General features: G+C 40.4%; 1 pseudogene; it reads left to right on the top strand.

Moving 5' to 3' along the window:
- The window catches only part of LOC123378727, a 215,328-nt pseudogene extending 191,569 nt beyond the window's left edge, over positions 1–23,759 (top strand).
- Positions 23,760–27,748: the final 3,989 nt, after the last annotated feature.

Below are 27,748 nucleotides of genomic sequence, written 5' to 3'. Positions count from 1 at the left end.
CTTCATTGGCACATCTATACTGGGAGGGGTGGTGGAAAGACCCATGGCAACGAGTCTCAGAGCCCAGGTAAAATGACTTAGGCTTGCGCGATGGGGCTAAAAATAACAGTGTAGATGTTTGGGCTTGGGCTGGAGCCTGGGCTGTGAAACTCAACAAGGGGAGCGGGTCTCAGAGCCCAGGCTCCAGTCCAAGTGCAAATGGCTAGTCTATTTTTATCACTACAGTGCAAGCCTGGGCTCTGAGACTCACTGATGTGAGTTTGGGTTTTTTTACCTATTGTGAAGGGTTAAAATGTTCAGAAGTGCCTAAGTATTTAATTTAGGAGCATAATGGATTTTTTCAATAGGATTTGGGGTTTTAGGCATTTAGGAAACTAAGTTCCACTGACTTTAAATAAGTCTTAGGTCCTAAGTGTCCAAGTCACTTTTGAGAATGGGACTTTAGCTGCTAAGCAACTTGGGCACTTTTGAAAATGTTACCCTAAAGCTTCCCTCCCCATGGTGTGGACACACACCAAGTCTGAATGTTGCCAATTGAGCACTGTAGTGGCAACACTATAGTTATGTTTGAGACGGATATGTCATGTATAAGCTCGTCTTGGAATGCTCCTTTTGGACTGAAATATCTTCTGCTTGGTCGCATCAAAAAGGTTTATTTGAAGGTGGAACAAATACACATTTTATACTTGTAAAATTTTGGCATCCATTTTTTTTTTTACTTTAGAATAACTGATGATACCTGTGTTAGTACTTTGGAGTTGGCATGCACAGAACCCTCACTGAGGAAGCCACACTTTGATAACTGAGAAATAACGGAGAAAGGGATAAAGCAATGTAACGAGTAATGAATGCATTGAATCGATCTTGTAAACTGGGCCATGAAAAATGCCAAGGAAGAACCTATGAGCAGAGCCTACACAACTCCTTCCCCAGCAGCTTCTCCTCAACCTCTCTACAAGAGTGGGGTTCTATTGGCTGGGGGTTGGAGGTGTCAGTCATCAGAAGGGGCCTGGGGAACTGCCTGTAGATAGCATAATCCTTTCAGAACCCTACAGATTTGCCACAGATAAGTGCTGAGAAGTTCGTGCTCCTGATCTATGGCTTGTACTCACTGCAAAGTTGCAACTGGAGACCAGGGACCAATGCCAGCAAGGTCACTAAGCTGCTTCTGCAGCTGTTGGTGGGGTAGGCATGCCACATGAATTCCCTCAGACTGACATTGGGGCCATGATTCTTTGCAAATCATCAAGGGTCTGTACACTTAAGGCACATGCCAGGCTAGGTCTGCTCAGCTACTACCCCTATTAACCAAGGGGATAATGCCTCAGGTTTTCCATGGCTTTGAAGCTATTAATGTTGTGTATGACTTCTTCCTGCTTCTGCATGTTTTTGCCTAAAAGAGGATGACATGACTGGTGTGTGGTGTACACAGAAATAATTGTAAGATATGGTCAGACATAAATCTGGATGTTCAACTCAGATTTATTAGGATGGAATCTATAGCCAGTAATTAGCTAATTTTTCTGATTTAAATCTGTTTAATAATAATCAGAAAAAAGGTCACAATTTATACTTTTTCTTCCTTTTAATGTTAATCCAAAACTTAATTACTAAAATCTAGATTTATAATGAAGGTTTAGGTGATCAGTTTGTTTGAAGCAAAGAGATGCAATATTTCCTATATTAACATTGTTTGATTTATAGATTTGTAAACTGGCCATCTTCATTTCAGTCTGAACTCACAAAGCAGCAAAATTATTTTAAAATTGAGTTGAAAATGCTTGAGGATGAATTACCGGCACGCCTTTCAGCTGCCAAGAGTAATTTCTTTGGGGATATACTTTTGGTTGAAAAGCTGGAAACAACACACAGCAGCAGAAATAGAACTAAAGGTAAAATATGAAAAGAATCAGATCAGCAAGAATAATGATCATTTTGATAAGATGAAAATGGCTCTTTTTGATCAAAACCAGATGTTTTGCTTTCATAATTATACTTATTGCATCACCTCTATTTTCAACATATTAATCTGTGAGGATCTCAGTGTGGTTGAGATTCTTTTTAACAACTCTTTTCCTTGGGTAACAGCCTTGGTTATGTACATAGGTGAAACTGCACGTGTATGTTGTGTAGTAGAATCTCTCTCTAATTTGTACCCTGATAATTCTAAAATGTTTTAATCACAATGAAATCCTTTTATAAATTCAAAAGAAAAGCTGCAAGAAGAGAATTAGACTGATGTTTTACATTTCACATGACTGTTAACTGAAAATTAGCCTTTCTTTGGCGCATCTCTTTTCATAGTTTCTTATGAGCCAAATGCTTACTGATATTTTTCTATGTTGTTTGGTTTAGAATTTTGTTAAGATTGCACTGTACTGAGTTATTGGTTGTTTGACATTGCTCAATCATAAAATTAAGGGGCCAAATTTTTAAATGTATTTAGGCACCAATACAGATAGGCACGTAGTGGGTTTTTCAAAAAGCACCTAGGCACCTAACTCCCAAGGGCCCGAGGAGATTAGATAAAACAACAGGAGGGAACAGTGTAAGAATTACTCCAGTGCAATGCAGGCAGACAGATTCAATCAATTGAGCTGTTTTCTCTGGCTCTAAGTAGTCAGAACTGACTGTAAAAACATATGTCCAGTACGGAAAACCCTTTCAGTGGATGCATAATGAACCGCATACAAATTGAGGAACTTGAGAAGGTAACAGGAAAGTGATGAATGCAATACGCATTTTGGAGCTCTATATTAATTTCTGCTATGCTGATGCACATCATTGCATCTCTTGTGCAAACAGTGCTAAGTATGCAAACCAAGAAGCTAATGTTAGAAATCATTGCATTTTAAAGTCATGGTTCATATGCAGTTTAGAGAGAAATATTACATTCATAAGTAAAAAATGTCATGTGATATCAGTAATAAATACGTGGCACTTATATCTCCTTTTCATCTGCAAAGTGCTTTACAAACTAATTAATTCATCCTCAGTTCATCCTTGTTAGGTAGAAAAATACATAGTTCACCCGTTTCACAGATAGGGAAACTGAGGTGATGATTAAATGACTTGACCAAAATATCTGAGGATGTCAGCATTCAAGCCAGCTCAGAATACAGAGATGCTATTATCCCAACCCTTCCCCGACTCAGAATAGAGAACATCAACAAACAACTACAGAAATGTCTCGGAACATTAATCATGTGACAGTGTCTTTTTAAAAGGAAGACGCTTACTTCTGAAGGTCTTCCTTAGGTGGAGAGGATTCAGTAAGTGCTGTGAGACTAGATGGAGCTGAAAGCTGTGAACCCTGCTGGGCTACTCTTCCATCAGGCTTGTCTGAGTCCTGAAGTCAGAGGGAAGAATGAGAGAATGTGGCTGTGGCTGATTACCCTGTGTGTATGCATCCTGCCTGGACTCTCCTTAGGGGACTGTGAGTAAGATGTTCCCAGGAACCCAGTACATTGCGAATCTGCACATTAGCAGCAGGCTTGTATTCGTCTTACTGTGGGGTCATCTTCACCTGTCTCCTAGATCACTTTAAACTAACATAAATCATTGCCAAAGTTTCCCCTATAAAAATCCTCAGGAAACAGCCTATATTGATGAAACAGCAGTAGATAGCAAACATTCAATTAAAAGCCTCTTTCAAAAGAAGCCATCAAATAAATGAAAGCATCAGAACTCTTTATAAACAGGTTGTTGGGACAGACTGGAGTTTAAAAGAACCTTTTAGAACGCTTGCTTTTAAAAATGGTTGAGTGTGAATCCTAAGGAAGAGCATTTAGCTGGGACTTGTAAAGGAACCAGGGAAGGGGTTGCCTCTTACTCTGCAAAAATTCACATTTGGGGGCCTGATTGTCCATTTCCATGGACCTTGTGCCATCATTTACAGCAGTGCAAAGTTGGAATGGTAACATTTCTCCCACTTACTGGTGTAAAGGACTATGCAAGGTGCAAGGGAATAGAAACTCGGGTCCTTGTTGCCTAGTTTCTGCGGACTAGCAGTGCCTCTTACAAAATGTGATCAGCTGGGCCTGGAATGAGGTTACCTATTTCAGATAGGCACTGATGTCTTCTGCCTGTTATTCTTTTGGTAGCTTCATGCCTCTCCTGAAGAGAGAGTGTTACTGAGTGGCTATTAATGCAAACAGGGCCAGACCCTGAAATCCCTAGTCATTTTTTACCATGACATTATTCAAACTACTAAGGACTGAGGAAAAAATGATGAAGGACTTGAGGATCTGTCCCATTATGACCAGTTTGACAGGATTCTTCAGTTAAAATTCTGTGAAGGGAGCAAGAGGAGGTGGTGGACAAAGCTATTAGAAAATAGATTTATGTGGCTTTCATAACTAAACTGTTCTCTCTGTAAAGCTATATTCTAATGTGTGTGATTCTGCATGAACGTCATGTTCCTGCAGATGTTCTAGCACGTTACAAGCAGCTGCATTTGCTTTGGGCATATATAGAAGCTGGATACTTTCTGTGTCTTCTCTCTATTCTCAGTTCACAAAACCCATTGAGGGAAAGTAATCACTGATTTATTTTCTTTCTGTCTTTTAAAATGTTTGAGCAGTGAGAAACAAATGGGTTGAAATTAAATATTTGCGACTCAATCCTGCAATGTCTGCACTCAAAACTCCATTGCCTTATTGGGAGTGCTGCATGTAAAACAATTTTAGGATGCGGCCCTTTGAATTTCTAATGCCCTAAAATGATTTGAAAAGTAACTGAAGCAGGGAAAAGAAGTTCATGTTGTTCTTAATCTTGTGGCTTCCTCAAGGGCCTGATCCTTCAAAGGGTGAGCGTCTCCTGCTGGGTCTTGAGTGCGCTCAGCTCTCATTGACTGTAATGGGAGTTGAGAGTATGTCACATCTCGAACCTTGCAGAATCTAAGGCTCTCAGAACCTTCCAGAACCACACCCAAAAGTTGTTGCTACCTCCGTCATTTTCAAACCCTCTGGCTTCTCCCAAGGCCTCTGTCACAGGGCTGCTCACTGAATCCTGTCAGTCTTGTTCAGGCCAAGTCCAGCTCTTCACACCCAGTTTCTGTATCTCTGGTATTTTGCAGGTTTTGGAAGCAAAAGTCAACAAAGTAAAGATCAATGAGGCTCATGAGCATTATCAGTCAGTAGTGGCAAGAGCTTCCTAGCTCTATTTCCTCATGGAAGAGCTGAATAAAATCAATCCAATATATCAGTTCTCACTCAAGGTTACTATTCAGGAAGAGATCAATATGTTTGTTTGCTGCTGTTTTAATCTAGTGTTACCATTGGCTTAGACCCTTGTCTCCCTTCTGTCACAGGCTTTTTATGTTGTATTTCACAAAGCAGTGCAGCAGGCAGAACCCTCTGACAATGGGTGAGTGCGCGTAAACAACCTGACCGAGTGTGTGACATACTCCAATTTCATTTACATCAGTCGTGGTCTGTTTGAAAGAGACAAGCTTACCTTCACAGCCCAGTTAGCTGTCCAGGTGCAGTATGTCTGTTACGGACACACCTTTGTATGTTGTTGGGTAGGCGTGTGCTCATGCACATACTTGCTTAGTCCATGATCTCTTTCCCCCACAACACTTTGCTCCATAAGTCATTAGCTATGCAGAACTAACCTTACAATGTGCAGGGACCTGATCTGCTGCGTGTGAGGAGAGATTCTGCCATAGAGCTATCTCCTCCTCCTCTCTTCCCACTGAGGGAGGGAGAGATTGAACTGGTTTGTACATTTACGAGGACTCTATACTGGTGCTTGAGCTGCTTATGCGGAAGGACAGCTCTACTGGGCCTCTGGAGAGTTGGCCTTTGGTCCATCAGTGTCACTCTGAGTCAGAGATGCTCCCTGGGGCTGAGTGTGCAATTTCCACAGTACTCCCAGCCACTCAAAATTGCTTTCTTAAGGACACAAAAACAATATCATCCCTGGAAAGTTATCCCAGTGAAGAGAGTTGATTTTCCCACTAGCCATCCTGGGAGCAAAATGTGGGAGCTGGATTCATTTTTGAAATTATATACTGAGTCACCCAAGGATGGCATGGTTTTCACACACACAGAACCGAGTAGGGAAGGAGAAAGTAATTAAGGAAGTATTATTTAAAGGTACTCCCTCTCATAACACAAGAACTAGAAGTCACCAAATGAAATTAATAGGCGGCAGGTTTAAAGCAAACAAAAGGAAGCATTTCTTCATACAATGCACAGCCAGACTGTGGAACTCCTTGCCAGAGGATGTTGTGAAGGCCAAGACCATAACAGAGTTCAAAAAAGAACTAGATAACTTAATGGAGGATAGGTTCATCTATTAGCCAGGATGGGCAGGGATGGTGTCCCTAGCCTGTGTTTGCAAGAATCTGGGAATGGAATTCTTGATGATTTCCTGTTCTGTTCATTCCCTCTGAAGCACCTGACATTGGCCACTGTCGGAAGACAGGATACTGGGCTAGATTGACCTTTGGTCTGACCCAAATGGCTGTTCTTACAAGGCGAGGGAAGAGTATAGTGTAATGTTTTCTGATTTGGTATAAAATGCTTTTTTTCCCCCTCGCACGGCTGGAAATTTCTCTATGTCATGTCATTGCTTCTCAACCCAGACGTTGCTCTCTTGGGTTCCTGGAGGGGGTTGTCTGATGGGCACAGGCCTTAGCACCCCTCCCCACAAGCTACAAGTTCCTTTTGAAAAGAAAAAAAAAAGCCGGGGGGGGACAAAGGAGAAGGGCCGAGGGCCTATTGGGATGTTAGCTGCCATGTCCTGGAGGAAGGTGGTAAATTTAGGAGAGGGGTTGGTTTGGCTTGTTGAACATGTGTTGTGGGGAAAGAGGAGGTTGAATCAGTGCTTAATTTGTGCCAGGGCTTGGCAGGGCTGAGCCCCGGTACCTCTTGGCTTGCTGTATTGTTTTTTAATGTTAAAAATATTGCTTGAAGCCGAGCACCTAATTGCTTGAGCTCCACACCTCTTTCATGCAAATTAAGCACTGGGTTCCCCATGTGGAGAAGGGAAAGAGGCCGTGAAAGCAGATATTCAGACATTGCTAGTATTTACCAAATCCAAATATCAGTCCTTTAGCTGTGTCTTACCCCAAGTCCTTCCGGGTCATCTACAGGTCACCATTAAGTCTATCACATTGGGAGATGTATTATGGGGTTGATCCAGCAAGGTGCCGAGCACCCTCTGCTCGCTTTGCGGGTGCTCAGCACTTTACAAGGTTGAGCTCTGTATTTTATTATTTTTTTTACTTTCTAAGTGAACTGCAAAAAAGGAACATGCATTCCTGACTCATGTAAAAAATAAAGCATGTTTTACCAAAAAATTAACTGGAGCAGAATAAAACGTCATTGTCAGAAATGTTAACCATTATAACACATTTAGCATTAAATCAGAGGATCTACTGGGAGTTCCCTTGGATCATTTGATCAAATTAGGCTCCTAAAATATAGTTCAAAAATGTCATCCGGGTGTAGGATATAAAGGACAAGAATAGGGCAACTAAATTACTGACAATTTGGGAAAATGAAATGTTGACTCATGTATTTTGACATAATGTAGGAATCAGGAGGTTTGCCAGACAGATCTGCTTCAGACTCGGCTTATGCAATATTTGATTTGCACAGCTGCATTGTGGATTGCCCACCACCCTGAGCATGAGCAGCTGGGCTTGGGGTAGGCAGCCCTGCAGGACACAAGGAATTCTTCCCAGCCCCCTCAGCAGTTGCTCTGCAGCATCTACCGCAGCCCCAAGGCTTTGGTAGCCTTTGCTCTGATTAACTCTCTCCTTATTCTGGAAGATCCATGGGTACATAATCTTGGATCTATTGGCCCTCCACAACTCCTGCATCAAAACCCCAGCTAGTAGCCATGTATAGGGAGGTCCCCTGCAGCTGAACCGCGTAACACTGCTGAGCTGATGCCTTCCCCCTATCTCCACCTTTTGTAAAAAGCCTCTGATTCTTGTGATTAATTAATAGCTAAACAAAATAGCTACTCCGAAGCACAAGCGTAGCTTCCTGGAGTTCCCCTGCAATGACACAGGCTGCTTTTCAGAAATTTTCCTGGCTGTAGTCCACTGTCTTACCATGCCAGTTAGTTCCACAGTGTGGGAGTGCTGCCCATACAGCTCCTGTGCTCCAGGATCTGCCCCACTCCCAGCTCTGCTCCCATCTTGCAGTGGTGTGGAAAGGCCCTGCACATATAAGAGCTGGTTTAATTAAGGAAGTAGGCAGGAGGAAGATGAAAGCAGGAGGAGAGTGAAGTGAGGGGAGGGGAGGCAGGGACTGAAAGGAAGGAAACAGGAGTGGGACAGATAATTTAACCATGAGAATAATTAACCATTGGAACAGTTCACCGAGGTTTGTGGTGGATTGTCTATTGCTGACCATTTTAAAAATCAAGATGGGATGATTTTCAAAAAGATCTACTCTAGGAATTATTTTGAGGAAGTTCTAAAGTCAGACGAGATGACCACAATGGGCCCTTCTGGCCTTAATATCTATGAATCAGGAGTGGAGAGGGAGGGGCAGAAAGTGAGGGAAGAGGAATGGGACAGAGGTTAGATCATTAAGAAATTTGGGTTTAAAGTGCTTTGAAAAGTAATTAAGTCAAATTGGCACCAGCTGTCTCAGCAGATCTGCTCCATGAATGTATTTTGTCATGTCTGCTTGTCTGGGTAACAAAATGCATATTTCTTTCTTTTCATTTTAGCACTACTTCAGGACAACCACAAACTGGCCTCAGTTGAACCATTAATTAAAGTCCATTGCTTTCATGAGGTGGCACCAGATGTAACTGAAGGCAGGATTTGGCCTACAGAATCATTAGCACTGGTAACAAGATAGGAAGGAAAGAACCCAGCTTGACTTTAAGATCCCAAGTTGAGTTTGCTGACCCGGCAGTTAGGAAAAAAAACTTGTAATTTTTTTTACTTGTAAACTGCACAGATTTGAGCTGAAGTCATTGAGCTACACTGAATATGGAACGTTGGGATGACTTTTGTACAGAGTCAATTTTTGGAGCCACATTAATAATGCTGACACCCCAACTGCAAGGTATACAGATTTTTGCATCACGACATGGCATCATGCAACATTGTTACTTGGTAATGGTGTATTCTAATGCAGCATCTTGATAGCACAGCACTCAAGTAATATTGCTTGCTATATGACTGCAAGCTAGAGCACACAAACTTTCTCTCTCCAGAGCCTCATATTTCCTTACTGCAGCAATGTTCTGTACCTTTGAATATATGGTCCCCTACCAGAGAGAGGAATAATTATAGGCAATGACAGCACTTGTCTGTCTCCATTTTGTCTCTAAATCTTTGGAGGTGCAAACAAAACACATTGGATGGGAGAGACTACTAATGTTGATGAGTGCTTTAGATCGCGTGATAATCTCTTTTTTTGTTAGCTATTACTGAATGGAAATCAAATACATGCATGTTTGGGATAGGAACAGATGGCACTTCTGTTATGTGAGGAAGAAATGGGGGTGAGAGGGCAGCGGAGTTGAAAAAAAAAATGACCTCCCTCTCTGACTTACCAGGATTCATTGTGTTGCCCTCCTATTACAGTTGACAGTGACTCTTTATTGTCATAAAGATATGTCAGAAGTTAGACAGACGATAACCTTAAATCCTTTAGTGCATTTTACCAGGTTTCTCAAAAAAAAAAAAAGGGGGGGGGAAGCTGAGGGAGTTGGGAAATGTCAGTGAGGCACTTCACAAAGAGCTCAATACATCTGTTGACCCCCCCCCACCCCCCGCTTTAAAATGGATTTAGTTGTAGTCATCATAATGCCATGGGTGCTGTCTTAAAAATAATGTAGATGCTATTGTCTGTCTGCCATTTGGAAAGTGTAGCACCCCTGCTGAAGTTGAAAAAAGAGGGATTTATTGAAATGCCTCAAAAACCCATCCGACTGTCAGCGTATTACCTGCCAGCTGAACTGCATCTTATTCCTGCCTCTACAGCGCCTGGCTTCATTTTTGAGAAATATTTTTGTCTTCTCTGAAACAGTCACTTTTCTTTCTCACCCCCCCCCCCCGCCCCATTTTGCAAATGGCATCTGCAGTGTTAGATTTGAGGGCTGAGCTGAGAGGAAGCAGTGTTTTGAACTGACTAATTTGCAGGCAAGAAATAAAGCCCTTGTAAGGTGGTCCCGGGGGTGTCTTCCCCATGAACATTCTTTGAAGCTACATGTAATCTGGTGCATTTCAAAGGCAAAACATTTCCTATTCTCAAGTATCTACACGAGCCAGGGTTGGTTTACCAGTTTCCGGAGAATAATGACCTCCACCAGGGGCAGGGACGCTCCCGCCCTCCCCTCTCCCCCCAAAAACATTCCTGTTCTGTTTGAAAGGGGCAATTGCAGTCAGTCGTTTATTTGTCACATTTTTTGCTGCTCTGATGGCAGTGGTGGCTACTAATGCTTAGCTGAAATGCTTCCTCAGTAAATTCCAAATGTTGGCAAGCAACATATCCTTGCACAAGACAGTTAAATACTATAGTGGTTTTATGTTTACTTTTTATTTCTAAAAAGTAGTTGCCAAAAGCTGGCAATGTGCTAACCTTAGATAGTTCGGATTCAGATTTGATAACCATCCAAAAATGTGGTTGCTTATCCAATCCTCTCAGTTCTGGAAATGTAACATGACATTCCAGTGCTATTTGGTTTTGACTGAGCCGGGAACACCATAAAATTTTGTTTCTCCCCACATTTTAGTGTTTCTATCCCTGGGCCCATATAAAAAAGGCACACAGATGGGAGCAAAAAATTAACAGAAAGAGTTAAATGTTTGAACTTCAAAACAGCTTTAGGTTTGGGGTTTGGTTCAAATTTTGTATGAAGGCTCAGGATGTTTTTTGTTTGATTCAAATGGGCTCATCCAACTGCTACCTTTTGTCCACTTATCTACTGTTAATTGATTCAACTGCAGTAGGGAACACTTCTATATTTAAATCAATATGTTATGGTACCCATAGACTGCATGTTTAAAAAAACTTCTGGAACTTGGGATTTGATCATGAATGGGGTCCTAAGCTCTTATAAATGTAAAGAGCTGTAGGCATTACATGGGGAATTGTTCAGTTAATTATGTAAATATTTTGTCTTGCAGCTTTTACTTATGAATAAGGAAATCGATGCTTGAGACCTTGACTTCTTATTCAGAGTTCATATTGACCACAGCTAAAATAGGTTACTGGAGTTTCACTCCAGCTCTGCATGGAGTACAATTAAGGTGTAGTATGTACTCAGGAACCTGGGTAGGCTTGAAAGGAAGCCCACAAACATTGTTTTAAATAAAACAAAATTTGTGCAAAGAATTTGGGATTTTTTGCTGTTCAAAATATACATGGATACAGTCAAATGTGATCGGTGTGCTTAGGGTTTTTTTCATCTCTGGACAATGGGATGAATTTTGTGGGTTGGATAAAGATATTGAAGGCTCCCCAAAATGAAGGAAAAAAAGTGGCGGAATCAGAATGTCCAAAGAAAGCAAAGTTTTCACAAGAATGGAAAATGAAACGTTCCCTCCAGAAGCTGATTATGGTGTGAGCCAGAAGACCAGATCAGATGACGTATGGTGTTAGGTTAGATTACTAACCTGAACACTTAGAGGGACAGATTTTTTTGCCTCCAGAGTGTGGTGTTCTTGGGTTTCTACCAAATATGAGTCTTGATTAAATACCAGTAGTATAAATGGTTTTTCTATAGCTTTTAAATGTTGGTTTCCCTGAAGCTTTATCATTTTGCAATTCTTAATTTATAGGAACTTTGTTGAAGTTTGGAACCAAATATGTAGAGAGGCATAAAACTGAGTTTGCAAAATAGTTTTAAGAAAACAGTCCTGCTAGTTTTCATTTATCTCCTGGAGTTGACCCATTGAAAGTCATAGAATCATTAAGTAAGTCCAGGCCAAACATGTCTGTTAATGTTGCACAAAAGGGAATGCTTACAACTAACAAACTGTCTATTGAATTGGAGTGGAATTCCTACTCATTCACATTAATACCAAAATAATTCATTGTAATTAATGCTATTACAATTGATACCTCTAGAGAAATAAATAAGGAACCTCCATTATTGTTGAGTACCGTCACATGTTAATTCATGAAATATATGAGATTTGGAAAACATACTCCTTTATGACAATTGTAGTGCTTGACTCAGACAGTGTACAATGCAATTGTTGGTTGCTCTCTGGTGAAAAAATAAAGGGCCAGCATCTGTTTTGATTAGATGAGTGCAAGTCAATAGTTTTGCATGAGGAGAATTTGGCCCAGTTACACTGGTAAGAGATAAATGAGTTAATTTCAACTCATCCTTCCTTATGCCATGACTCCCCCACCCCCAATTTCAGTGTAATGACTACAAGTTAACTCCTTGTACTGTGTGATAGGATATGCAGCTGCTTAACAGATATCCTAGTCAGTTCATATTATTTTAGTCAGAAGTTTTTTTATATTTTCCTTTACATTACATTACCAGCAAGCGCATTTTTGTGGTATAATTGTATTTTATGTGTGTAGTAGGTAGTGATTTCTTTAGTGGGAATTAGTTGGTTGTTCTCCTTCTGGATTGCCTCTTATTGTATCAGCAATTTTATATTGTAAGAAGCACAAAAGGAATAAAACATATTAGTCCATCTGATATAATGAAACTATATTTTGGAGGGTTTTTTTTTATTGTCTCTGTTTTGTTTTGTTCTCAGTTTAGTGACTTCTATGATGTGTACCATTTAAATGCTCTGTGCACAGTACGTGATTCTTTGAACGATATTAATTATTTGGGTTGAAGTGATACAATATATTGTTCTGTTTAGGGAGCAAGCTTGAATTTACCACTGACGCCAGAAAACTTCACAATGTACCTCTGGGTCAAGGACAGGAAGCGGTTACAGAAATAGCTATGGTAAAAGCATCAAAAGAAGGCCACTGGGTTATACTTCAAGTAAGTCAAAGCTCTTCATTACAACAGTGCTACATTGCAGTGTTAAAAATGGAAGCTTTTCAAAATAATGTGTGTCTAGATAAAACAGTGCTAAATAATGATTACCAACTTCCTTTGTCTCTTCCAAAAGAGAAGCTCATAACTTCATATTGAGGTATGAGTGTTAATGGGTCATTGAATATCACATAAAATGTGAACTGCATCTGCCTTGTGTGGAGTTGACTAAAGTATTTTACCAAACACATGCTATTTGATTTACTAATTTATTATCCATTAAAAAAATCCTTTAGTAAATAAATGTGTAGCAAAAAGAATTGTTACTCTGTATAATCAGATGAATAGATACAAACAGGGAAGATTGCTGTCATTATGCAGTATATTGTGCTAAACAGATGCACATGATTTTTTCAAATATTGTGCTATATCAAACTGCTTCCTTATGCCTGGGATTTGCTTGTATCAATAAAATGTTTCATATTTCAAATCAATAGCTCACTGGGAAGCCTATTTCTCTCTCCTACCTCCCCACCCCCTTGCCCAGAAAATTCATCTTGTAGCAAAGTGGCTTGACACATTAGAGGAATTCCTGGAGAAACAGTGAAGGAAGTCACCCAGACTATCGGGGTTTTATGAGTGCTGAACCTGCCCCTTCTCCTAAAGATCATGTCATTCCAAAGGAAACTTTGGAAAACTCTATTAAAATAACCAATGAGCCACCCGCTGGAATGTTGGCTAATCTTTATGCTGCATTGGGTAATTTTGGCCAGGCAAGTAAAACATCACAGGAGTTATAAAATACAAAAATAGGATTATTAAATTTATCATTGTAAAGTCGTTTAAAATTGAAAAGTCACTGACAGCTACTGCGGGCTGTGAGATAATAAAATAGAATAAACTTCATTACATAAAGATCCATTCACAAAATTGTCTTATAGCGGCATAACTGTACATCAAACAAGAAATTAGATCCTCTCATTCTGAAGCATGAAATATGGCTTCTGATTAAATATATTCCTGTGTGCATGGGAAACAGTTTGCAGACATTACAGATAATTACTGTAGTGTAGAAATGAGAAATTATTTTGGTCTGGTTTCATTTTGTTCTTTAATTCAGATGCGAGAACATGAATTTTTGTTCCCCGTGCCACTGGAGTATTTTGTACTATTACTGTGTATGGTGTGCGCTGGTGTACATCAATTAACCTTATTGAAATCAATGGGGCTATGCCAATTTACACCAGCTAAGCATCTAGTCCAAAGTGTTTTGATCACATGTAATATGAAACATCACTTTGGTTGTACTAGATCATCATCATTTTTCTCTCAACTTGTTCCCATTTTGTAGAATGTGTTTTTAATTAAAATACTTGTATTGATATTTAAAAGATATACAAACACTGATACAGTTAATAATTGCAAGCAACATTGCACAGTCATAGAAATCAATTAGCTCTTTAACATGAATATTCACATTAAAAGGGGAACATTAACTTTAATTTTTTGAGAAAATTCCTAATTACAAAAAAAATCTATTTTCTGATAGTTCACATCTTAAATAGTATGGTGTGAAAATCATCTTAAAAAACCCTTTAGAAATTATAAGGTTTTTTTTGTTCCCCTGTTGATGTTTATAGGAGTCTTATAGCAAGAAAGGAAATAGGTAGTGGACGGTACCGGGGAAACAATGACACAGAAAGTGCTGTCTAATGCACAAAATAAATGCTGCAAAAAATAGTGAAGATACTTTTGTCACTAACTTCTGTCAGTTATAGTCATCTGCAATGTTACTGATAATTATAGGAGGTACAAAATCTTCACACAGAAATGTTCAAATTGATAGAGTCTCTTGAATAAGTGAAATCTCTTTGATCTTTCAGAACCTGCTTGATCAGTGTACCTGTGAACAGGAATTCAAGACGATTCTGTTTTTCACTTTGCCACTGTCATGCCTGTCTGCATGAGTGGCAGAAATTTGGACCTCAGGGCTAGAACAGAAAGTACCCTTTTAACAATGGGGACCTCACAATTTCTGACCGTGTTCTCTACAACTACCTGGAAGCAAATTCTCAGATATTTTTGCATTTCCTTAAACCCATGTAAGTAAGTATGTGCCATCCCTGACTACTTTCATAAATGTGCTGTACCTAATCCTGTTGTTTCCTATATGTGCAACACTGGGTTTTTATTTTTAATACGAATTTTAAAGATGATTAACACATTCTACGAAGGATGACTTTGTGCGACCTCTCTTGTGTGACAAGTAGAATAGTGGAAATTTTCTGCCCCATCAACTGTTGTTCTGAACCTGACTGGCATATAGAATTGAATCTTTCTTCACTGAGGATAGCAATCCCGATACACTAACTAGCCCCTGCTCTTTGGCTGAATAATTATTTCATTTCCTTTAGAATCAAACCCTACACTTAAAAAATACCTTTCTTGTTGTAGGTACCCTGGGAAGATCTCCGTTACTTGTTTGGCTAGATTATGTATGGTGGTCATATTACAGACGACTAGGATAGAAGACTTTGTCGCACATAGTTGGAACAGAGTATATGCAACCCAATCAGGTAATAAAAGCTTCAGCAACCACAAAAGTGTTTCCAGAGTTAGAGCTCCCCCTGCTGGAAGCTGACATATTTTTATATGTAAACTTAACACTTTTGAGGAATATAATTTTTCTTAAATGTGTGTTATTTGTGATAAGTGCACTGCTGGATCATGATGTGCTATTTCACCTTTTAATTCCCCTGGATCTTGCATCCATTTTTATATTGGCAGGAAAAATTATGTCCTTTCCTAACATTATTTACCTTAAATTGTTTCGTTTTACAATAAAACAGAATCTTCTCCTCTATATATAAAAAAGAAAATGTTACATTATTTTATAGTAAGGATCCAAAAGGCTAAAGCTTACAATAATAATTCTGCAATGTTTTGGACTGCTGATTAATATTTTTATAAGGATACTGTTTAGCTGCTTGTAATTCAATTATCAATGGGTAAATCTCCATAGGGTAGATTAGGATACATCCCCCAAAAGAATGTGGGTGTGGCTGTTCATCCCCAAATCACTTATGTTAACAAAACTGGATTCAAGCAGCCTATTTATTCAAGCAGGCTCCTGATGCTTCCTGATTCCAGTTAAGACAGAACTACCCTGCAAAGAGTTCTTTCTCAAGATAGTTTCAACTTCCTGCTTTCAGTCTTAGCTGGGAATCGAGAACTAAAGGGACATATGAATATGTAAGATAATTTGTGAAGCAAGTTACCTAAACAGTTAGGAATTGTAGAAAAGATTCTGTTAATCTTTTTTATAAAAATGTTTGGGTCATTTATTACTGTTGTCAGACTAGTTTACCTCACCCTGACATAATTTAGGTTGTGTATTCAGTTCTATGTTACATGGTCTGTACTCATCATGCTTTGGGTTCTTCCCTTTCAAATTCTCAGATGTCTAAGTAAAAATAGAATACCAGTAACATCAGCTTTTAATAACTTAGTACTTTTTAAACATCAAAAATTGTATGGTTAAGTTGACTAACATGGATAACTTCATTGTATAACAACTCTAGATATGCTGAAATTTTAGAGACATCATTCACACACTAGAATAATGTGATATCAAAATGCAGTAGGTATATATCCTTCTGTCTTATATTAATGAGCATCTGACATAGGAATCTAGGAATTGTCAGACTTGATCAGAGCCATGGTCCATCTAGTCCACTGTCCTGTATCCTACAGTGGCCAGAACCAGATGCTTCACAGGAAGGTACAACAAACCTCAGAGTAGGATCGCTCAGTGTGGTTAGATATGGTTTAAGCCCTGAAGCATGAGGTTATATCTGAGTGAAGTTAGTGGGACCGGAGTAAAAGCAGAACATCTGTAGGATTTGCCAGGGGAGATGCCTCAGTGATTATCCAGCCTTGCATCCATCTATCCATTGGCACAAAGTTCTATTGAATGTGGATTTTGGTTTTAAGCAACTTTATTTTTTCTCCACCTAGACATCCTTAAATGTACTCCTCCCCTTCTACCCATGTAAGCATCCTGGGTTCAGTTAAGGACTTAGCTATTTAGCTCCCAAGTCTATCTGTCCAATCCCCTGATGATTTTTGTTAGTGGTCTCTGATCTACCTTCCATTCAAGATGTCTGCTAATGTAGTACCAGATGCAGTATAGAGAGGGTTATAATATTTATGGAATTTCCTCAAGTTCTAAAATCACATGGTAGGAGGCCGTGGCAGCAAAAGCCCTTTTACCCATGCTGTACAAGGAAGTTCATTTGTGCACAAATATTACTATTGTTGTTTAGACGGACAAGATTCTGCACTGAAGTCAATGGGAGTTGTGGGATACAGAATCAGGATCATTCTGATTGTTGTAAACGAATGTTTCCCAGCCCTTCTCATTGGGATCCCTTTTGACATAGATGAACACTAATCTTCTATTGTGATTCCCCCATCCTACCCCATGAAACAGTATATTTGCCACCTCACATAGTCCTTTTATATCTATTTTTTCTCTCTCCCCTCCTTGACAAGCCGCCTGTGCAAAATGGGTATACCATACTTCCAGATCAGATTGGTAGTGTTTTATACACACCGTTCACATATGTAAATAGCTACACAAAGTGGGAGGTAGTGGAGAATCAGGCCCCAGATGTATACAGCTGCAGGCCGAGGCAGCAGCTCACTGGCTCAAGCCCACTTCCTTTCTCCTGTCCCATGTGCCACTCAGCTCAGCTGTGAGAGAACATACCCACAGAGCCTGCAGTGTACATTCCCTACCCACCCTGAGCAGTATGTAACCTGCTCTGAGTGCAAGAACAAGAACAAAAGAACAAGAGCAAAAAAGGATTAAAAGAAAGCCAAGGAAGAATGCAGTGAAAAGAAACAAGAATTTTTAAAAAGAGAGTAGAATATAGAGGGGCTGCAGGGAGGAAAGCTGTAACTCCTTTCAAGGCGCTACCCATATTTGCAGTTGGGGTTGCCATGAATCTGGGGTCATTCAGCTTTCTCTGGCCCTACTAGCATGGTGCATTCTCTCTCAAAGAAACAGTGGGAAACCCTTTTCCAAACAGATCTGGTGAGGCACTGAAAAAACTTGAGCCCCGGCAGGAGGCTCATCTGGAATAATTGTTCATTTTTTCAGTATAGTGTCATTTCTGAAGATGAACTTTTTTGCAGTTTCTCTAGAGGAAGCCTTGCATCATGGCACTGCACGCTGCTAACGTGTCCTTCATTATAAGGGAGGGGGCCTCATTTTAGATTCAAAGGTATCTCCATCCCACACAAACCTGGGGTTATTTTACTTTCATTATTGCAGATTACTTGCATCACAAATGCTGAATCACAAAACTGAAGTTAGAGAAAATGGTATTTATCTTTCAGAAATGAGCCCCACATTATTTTAAGGATCCTGCACTACTGCTATTGTTGTTATCATCATCATCATCACCACCATCATTATGTATCTTGGCAGGTTGAAAGGTATCACAAAACTGTAAGATTTCAGTAGTAATTTAGCATCCCACAGTAATACTTCAAAAGCATCAAATAGCATTTTGAATTTTAAGTCAGTACAAATGTAAATAAATAAATGTACTCCCACCTGTCTGTTGTTTTAAATGTCTAGTGAGCCTAAAATATTTGTGTAGCAGTTTTGAGATACAGCAGAATTACCGCTTATTATGAGTATATGATATTGAATTAAACAATTTTGCCATTCTGTTCCATAAAGGATAAAATCTGGCTCTCAGCAAACCATTTGAAAAGAAATTATGATGATGATACCATAGCTCCATTTTATTTTATGGAGTGTATTGATTGTCAAATAGACAGTGCATGTATTTTGGTAATAATCTGAAGAAAAAAAATGTGCCTCTTTATTTTGCAAACCTTATACTATCACTCACCTTTCATTTCAAGAAAGGATTGCATTTTTCAGAGATACTACTATAAATTGCTTTATTTAATAAATTGGCATAAGGAATAATAATGTTACACCAGAAAGCAGCACTTTGTAATTTGGCAGAAATAACATTTTTCTTTTAAAATATTTCTCTCTATTTTTAAAATTAAAATTATCAGTATGTTTTTTGCTAACTGAAGAAAAACCTGATTTTTTTGCAAATTCATGTAGTTTTTGTCTTTTGAACATCAGTATCTGTATGGGAAATAAAGAAGCTAATTAAAATATAGAACAAATTTAATTAATTTTCATGGGCATAAACTGTTAAGAAGTAGTGTCATTCTCAGCAATGACTCCATAACAGAATAATTTGATTTATAGCTAACAGGTTCCTTTTTCTGTTTAGCAAGGATTGTCACTTGTGGTGTGGGGGCGGGGGGGGGGTTGTTTGTTGGTTTTTGTTTTTTGACAGTTTGACAGGAAGCTAGGTTTGTGGTCCTGGATTATCAATGTTGTCATAAATACACTGATGAAATTTACCTCCTGAAAGACCCCATCCACTGTGGTCTGCCCCCCAATGCAGAGATTGAATTCATGAGAGTGACTTCAGACAAACTGTTCCATACGCTGTTGGAACTGCAATCCAAGGATTCGATTACTGGGGAAGGAGTCTCGCAGGCTGTGGAAGAAAAGATTAGTAAAAACAGATTGCAAATCCTTCACAAGATGGTGTAGCGCTTGTTTGTTTTTTCTGTTGGCTCTTTGGTTTCACAAGTAAAAGCTATTTTGTATGGCTTTATAAAAAGCTTTGATTTGAAATTTGTAATGCGACGAAATGATCTACAGTCTAAGTGATACATGAAAGAAATCTGAATACATTAAACACTGTTTTGAATCACACAGCAATCCCTTTCGAGTCTTATCATGCTTTAGGAGGACTCAGCTATTTAGAATCCTTTGTCAAGCTGCAGTATCCCATTTTTCCATGAACTGTACCTCAAAACTTGCCTTCCTATAGGAAAACCCTGTGAAGTGTTCTTGCCTCATTTCCTCCAAACTGATCCAGAGAAGGGGGAGTAGGGTTTGTTTTCACTCCCTTCCCATTCCTAAAGACAAAGCCCCCAAGTTCTGTGGAGAATTCAGAGGAGGCCGAGTATATCTATGCGGATGTACCTCCATACTCTCATGCTGGGAGTGCCTGATTCTCTCAAATATTCCAGCTTCCCCTGTCAGTAGCCTCCCCTGATACTCCTGCCCTCTTCTAAGGAGGAGCTGGAAGAACTCATGTGCAGATTTCTGGTGAGGCTGGTTTCCTTCCATCCTACGTGCCAATTCCCAGACACACCAAGCGCAGAGACACAGTGGGAGATGGTGCTACAAAAGCAGCTGCAATTCTCCATCCCACACACAAACATAATTGTGTGAATGGGGCAGATCGCGCAAGGGGTACAATTTAGTACCACAATATGGAGTGGTTAGCAAAGTGGTGACCTGAGGACCTCTGTGAAGCTCAAAAGCTTGTCCCTTCCACCAACAGAATTTGGGCCAATAAAAGATTTTATCTCACCTACCTTGTCTCTCTCATATCCTGAAACCAACACAGCTACAACATGTCTGCAAGACGCAAAAGTAGTAGTCAATTGTCAGACACTTAAGCTGTGACTTTCTTCTTTGCATTCAGACAATCTTTCCAATCAATGTAAGCATGCACATTAAGAGGTCTTATTTTCCAAAAGTCATGCTGGAGTTTTCCCCAGGTAGTTAACATTTAGGTGTTGGCCTGCTAAGAATCCTGCTACGATTTATGCATGTACACCTCTACCTCGATATAATGCTGTCCTCGGGAGCCAAAAAATCTTACCACGTTATAGGTGAAATCATGTTATATCGAACTTGCTTTGATCCACCGGAGTGCGCAGCCCCCCGCCCCGGAGCACTGCTTTACTGCTTTATATCCGAATTTGTGTTATATCGGGTCGCGTTATATTGAGGTAGAGGTGTACTTAATGTGATGCACTGAGATTAGTACCACAAGAATCAGTGGAACTACTCAGTGCATAAAGTTAAGCATGTATGTACGTTTGTAACTTCCTCTGCAGGTAAATAGCCCCCTAAATTCTACAAATGCTCACAGAACTGGATACATAAGAAACTTCCACCATGAAAAACATGAAGGTGAAGGAATACTAGATGACATACAGGAGAAACTTCCCGAAGAATATAACATGTCTGACATTATCTCAAAACAGCAGAATGCTCCCCATGTATACTGGTTTGTTTTCAAGAATATGAGAGAATGAATATGCTAATATATGAGAGAAGGCTTTTACTTAAGGGACTTGATTTAGTTCTGGAGGTATGTGTGCTTTGCTTACCTGCCTGCCTTGTGGGATGATCCTGTCCAAGTATCAGAGGGGTAGCCGTGTTAGTCTGGATCTGTAAAAGCAGCAAAGAATCCTGTGGCACCTTATAGACTAACAGACGTTTTGCAGCATGAGCTTTCGTGGGTGAATACCCACTTCTTCAGATGCAAGTCTAAGTAAAGACTCGACCGTGTATGCATATAGTAGAGGTCTGCATTTTGGGAGGCATTCTGGCATCTCATATTGCATGGACCTTAAAAAATATTATTACACGGTTTGTCAACTCTAAAATGGCTTGTTTGGTTTTTAAATTGTGTGAAACGGGTGATCACAAAAAGTGCTGCTCAGAAGACTGAAAGCCTCCATTTATCCCCAGATTAGGACATGACAGTACAACCTTCTGAATATTGCCTTGTCATTGTGCCTCAGCCTGAGCTTGGAGCTGGTGAGAGAGGAGTTAAATCCCCATACCCATTCATTCCTTCAGCCTCTCTGCTGCAACTGCCACCAAGAGGGGTTGCCAGCTGTGGTGGTTATTTTGGGAATGCCCCCATGAGGCAACCCTTAGGCTAGAAGGCAATACCCACTTTGGGAATTCTCTGGGAGGGGGAAAGAATGGACCCACTCAAATCCACCGTGAGGTCTGATCACCGAGACAAAAATATTGAATGGTCCACAATATATACAGCTGCTGGAACACTTAAATGAATTAGCATGTGCCTTTGACCATGACTAGAAGGTAATCATTAGCCACTGGATAAGGTTCAGCCTCAGTACATACCCAGGTTTAAAATGAGGCTGATACGTGCTGTCCTACCTGGTCGTATGTTCAATAAGTGCTCCAGGAATACCAGTAAGACTGTAGTAATAGTTTATCATTAACCTGTAGGGGTTTGTGATATAATTCTCTCCTTTATTTGTAGTTATTATTCATTGTGTACGACCAGAGTGTGTCGATAACATTCACTAATCTTGAATATTTAGGGCCAAATGTTCACAAAGGGAAGCCTGATATTTGGATACAGAAATGTCAATGCAGTAACCTACCTGCTGTGTTTGGACTTAATGTACAGTCAGATCACATCTGTGCATCTAAGTGGCTTTCTAGATGCCTAACCAGCAGTTTGCATTTATGATCAAGTGCTTTGTGTGCAAAGCTGTGATAAATGCACATAATTCTACAACTAGGTTTTGAAGATATGATCGTTAGTGCCAAATTTTGAAAGTGGACTCCAAATTTGACAACAAGAAATACACACATTCCTATTTTTAATTAATATGTATAGAATTGGGGCACTCAAATAGCCATTAATACAAACAAACAGTGAAGCTCCTAACCTGTTTGCCTGTGCAATTTTGTGTGGGCGCAGAAAGAGACAGCTCTTAGGATATTCAGTGTATACATATGTATTTCCCCTACATAATGTAATTTGAGTTAATTTAAGAAATACAGAAAAAACAGAAACGACACTCATGTTTCTGACAATTTCACCTTTTTTATTTTTAATAAATGGCTCGCCCCAATTCAAAGAGCTAAGATATTCCTTACACTTTATGATTTAGCTACCTTATGTGTTTTTATTGAGGGAAAAAAAGCTCTCTATCATTTATCATGTCATCTTATCACAGTCTCTTTGTGAGACGCAAATAGCACACTAATGTTTTCTTTTGTTAGGGTGAGTTGGCAATCTCCTCAGAGATGGAGCAACTACCGACAGCTCTTTTTTTTTCCTTTTCATATAATCTTCCTGACACTTGGATGAGACTGGCTTATCCATCAACATACAGTCTAGCTCAGTAGTAAGTTGCATGCCAACAGTCAATCAGATTGGACGGTGCCTCTTGCCCATCAGAAAAACAGAATATAAATGATTGGATTTTTTCCCAGCAAATATCCTACATCTGTGCGTAATTCAAAATAGCTTTTTGTAGCTTGATATTAACAGCAGTGAAAGGCAAAAAAATTTTGCCTTTACCTTGCTCTGGTTGGAGACATTGGACAATTTCTGTAATGTTCTTGTTCTCACTTTTCTTTCTTTTTTCAAATCAAGCTGTGAGTGCTCTTCAAAGTGAGTGGACAGAGAGCTGTAACATGTAGTATCTACCACTTGAAAGACTAAACTTGGGCTCAGGTCTTTTGTTTGGGTCATGCTTCATAATAGATAACAAATACCTTGTTGGGTGCATGGAGGAGAAAGGGTCAGACTCCAGTGGTAACCGTTGCACAGCATTTTGCATTAAGGGCAAAGAAACTTGGAGGAGATGTTTCAGAGCAGGCAGACAGTGCTGACCCACCCAGTTCGGCCGTTGTGATGGGTAGCATTAATGGGGCATCATTTCCAGAAATATACATTAGTCTAGCATCAGTCGTGGCTATCTTATTGCACAAAGGAGTGAAAGTCGGGAGAAGAAAAAAATTAACTGATGATCAGTTATTTGTTGATAAAAGCATCTGGTTAAATACCTCTGAAACACTCCACGAGCAGACAGAAGGGGAGAATGAAGCTCTGCCAGCTTCCACTGCCACCAACTAGTGGAACCACTAGAAGTCACCCAAGGAGTTCTGGGTTCTCTCATCTTGTACTGACGCCATCCTGGGGGGGGCTCATCTCTACCAGTCTGCACTATGCCATCTCTGTAGAGCCACCCAAGGGATAGCAGAGCTCTGCCAGGAACTGGCAGGCATAGCAGGAGAGAGTGCCAAAAAGCAAAAGAAGTCCAAACCAGATGAGTTCATCTGAAGCCATTTCAGACCCCTGGAAGAGGAAAAGGGAAAGAGGACATTTTGTTGATCAGAGGAGGGAAATCATGAAGCACCAGAGGTGGATTTTGGAGTAGATCAACCAGAGCATCATGGGACTTTAGCTTCCCTTGATGGAAAACTGGAGCACTGTTGAGCCTCTGATAGACAACTGTCCTGAAGACAGTAAGCATTGCCATGGGAAAATAAAGCAGTCATGGTAAATCACAAGCTGTTCTCATGAAGGACAACACAGCTGCTCTTTAAAAAAAAAATGTATGGGAAAGTCAAGCTAGACACAATATTCGTGTTTGGAGAGGAGCGTGAAAGTATGCACTGATTGTTTAAAACAGATCTGAAGAAGTATTAGGATTTAACATGAAGGATTGTCCTTTTCATAAGGTGCAAAGTGCAGTGAAATCACTGAAAAGCAGAATGCAGTGCAAGGGGGACTCTGTGCCACACAGCTGGGCTCTGTGCCAGCTTTCTCTGACTGAGCATAGGGGAGGGGTGGGGTTGAGGATGGCCCATAGGATATGCATGTGTGGCTAAGGGGATGACAAGCTGCACTGATCCATTGGTCGGAGAGCCCACGTGGGTGAGGGAGACCAGTAGCCCACAGTTAGAGCCTGCAAATAAAACCTGATTGACTGTTGCATGTGAAAATCCTTTCTGTAATAATTTGTATTATTACTATCAGTGGAGGATAGCCTCTCTCTGGCACACACATTGCAAGGTAAGATGATGCCTCACTCATCCTGATTTTAAAATCTGCCTCTCCTGTACCCCTGCCTAACATGTCACCAGCTGAGACACCAGATAAAACCCTTTGCTTTTTTTAAACAGATGCTGTTTCAAAGTGGGGTGAGGTGGGATAAGGAGGTGAAGGGCAAAAATCTGAATAAATGCACAGTTTGAGCTTCATGGGCTCAGCAAATGTCATAGAAACAGCAAGCATGAGTGATTAAATTAAGGAGATAAATGTCAGACTACCTAGTAACTGTATTATCTGTATGATCTCTCAGGATCTTTTTTACAGCTGTCTGAAACTAATGCAAATCCTGTCAAATGCTTTCTTACAAGAGCTAGCCTTGTAGCCCCGGGCTAGTGTTTTACTGGGCCAGACAAGAAGCCTGGATTCATTCTCTTGCCCTTCCACCAGTAGTCACTTCCCTGTGACCCAGGGGCTAGAGACAGCATGTCTGCCCCTCGGGTCGAAGGTGTGCCTCGCATTACCTAATAGTGATCTATTATGAAGCAACATTGAATGGCTCCCAAGAAGAGAAGAGACCTGTGATGGAAAGATGGTGGTTGAAACTTAGATGATGTTAAGTGGCATAAAAGGAAGAAATGTACTGATGCTTTGATTCGCAGGTCACAGCAGTTCAGAGAAATCTATAAGATCCATTTGAAAAAAAGCTGATCTCACATGCCCTCCCACCCTGGCTTTCAACAAATACAGCAAAATTCTACAAAGGATGCTGCAAAATCCAGAAAACTGCACCTTGGAAAATGTGACAGTGCTATACAAGATAAGCAGAGGCAGGCACAGGAAAACATATCCCATGAACGCACTGTCTCCCTCCCTCACAGAGTGGAAAACAACATGCTTAAAAGGAAAAGGCCTTTTAAATATTTTTATAGTGAATAACAGAATCAGCTGCTGATGTGCAAGAGTTGGCAGGTATTACTCTTCTGAGAGGGAATCCTAGTTTAAAAAAAAAGCAAGGAATACTACAAGAACGGGAGGATGGGGGTGAGGGATTGTGTAATGATGATAATCGTGGAGCAGTCCAGGATGAAATGTACAGTGCATTCAGGAAGATGCCTGTCAATCAAGTGGAAGGGTGACATTACAACTATATCAGTTACACAGACACCTGAGGCACAGATATTTTTTTTCTGTGAAGCCAGCCAAAAAACTGTAACATGCACTGATTTGGGATTCAGTGAAAGTGCACCATACGTGTTACTTACATAAAAAAGGGAGTGGATGCTGTAGCTGGAAAGGCAACTAAAAGAGTTTCAGATTAAAAGAACCCTCCCACCCTCCTTCAAGGGTTAGTACATGCCACACCTAAGTGAGGCTGCAAGTGTGGCTCTATGATACGGCTAGAAACAGACAAAAAAATTAACCTGTTTTAGATGCCCCTACAGCTACACAGTTTTCTGCTCTGACTGCTGTCTGCTCAGAAATAGTTAATTAACAAATTCAATTGCAGACCTATGCTGAAATAAAAAAGATACTTTGATATAAGAACCTAATGTGAGGAGGTTGCTGTTAAATTGAGAAACATTTATTGTTCAGCTGCATTCAAAACAAGAAAAACCCATACATGTGTGCCATGGTGAAAATATCACTGTCTTAGCAAAAAAAAAAGGCACGTTTTCATAGAATCATAGAATCTCAGGGTTGGAAGGGACCTCAGGAGGTCATCTAGTCCAACCCCCTGCTCAAAGCAGGACCAATCCCCAACTAAATCATCCCAGCCAGGGCTTTGTCAAGCCTGACCTTAAAAACCTCTAAGGAAGGAGATTCCACCACCTCCCTAGGTAACCCATTCCAGTTCTTCACCATCCTACTAGTGAAAAAGTTTTTCCTAATATCCAACCTAAACCTCCCTCTCTGCAACTTGAGACCATTACTCCTTGTTCTGTCATCTTCTACCACTGAGAACAGTCTAGATCTATCCTCTTTGGAACCCCTTTTCAGGTAGTTGAAAGCAGCTATCAAATCCCCCCTCATTCTTCTCTTCTGCAGGCTAAACAATCCCAGTTCCCTCAGCCTCTCCTCATAAGTCATGTGTTCCAGCCCCCTAATCATTTTTGTTGCCCTTCGCTGGACTCTCTCCAATTTATCCACATCCTTCTTGTAGTGTGGGGCCCAAAACGGGACACAGTACTCCAGATGAGGCCTCACCAGTGCTGAATAGAGGGGAATGATCACATCCCTCGATCTGCTGGAAATGCCCCTACTTATACAACCCAAAATGCCATTAGCCTTCTTGGCAACAAGGGCACACTGTTGACTCATATTCAGCTTTTCGTCCACCGTAACCCCTAGGTCCTTTTCTGCAGAACTGCTGCCCAGCCATTCGGTCCCTAGTCTGTAGCAGTGCATGGGATTCTTCCGTCCTAAGTGCAGGACTCTGCACTTGTCCTTGTTGAACCTCATCATATTTCTTTTGGCCCAATCCTCTAATTTGTCTAGGTCCCTCTGTATCCTATCCCTACCCTCCAGCGTATCAACCACTCCTCCCAGTTTAGTGTCATCTGCAAACTTGCTAAGGGTGCAGTCCACACCATCCTCCAGATCGTTAATGAAGATATTGAATAAAACCGGCCCCAGCACCGACCCTTGGGGCACCCCACTTGATACCGGCTGCCAACTAGACATGGAACCATTGATCACTACCTGTTGAGCTCAACCATCTAGCCAGTTTTCTATCCACCTTACCGTCCATTCATCCAGCCCATACTTCTTTAACTTGCTGGCAAGAATACTGTGGGAGACTGTATCAAAAGCTTTGCTAAAGTCCAGAAATAGCACATCCACTGCTTTCCCCTCATCCACAGAGCCAGTTATCTCATCATAGAAGGCAATTAGGTTAGTCAGGCATGACTTGCCCTTGGTGAATCCATGCTGACTGTTCCTGATCACTTTCCCCTCCTTTAAGTGGTTCAGGATTGATTCCTTGAGGACCTGTTCCATGATTTTTCCAGGGACTGAGGTGAGACTGACTGGCCTGTAGTTCCCTGGATCTTCCTTCTTCCCTTTTTTAA

Source organism: Mauremys mutica, chromosome 10 (assembly GCF_020497125.1).
Source record: "Mauremys mutica isolate MM-2020 ecotype Southern chromosome 10, ASM2049712v1, whole genome shotgun sequence".
Classification (NCBI taxonomy): Eukaryota; Metazoa; Chordata; order Testudines; family Geoemydidae; genus Mauremys; species Mauremys mutica.
The sequence above is the reverse complement of the archived record's forward strand: the minus strand, read 5'-3'. Positions and strand labels throughout refer to the sequence as shown.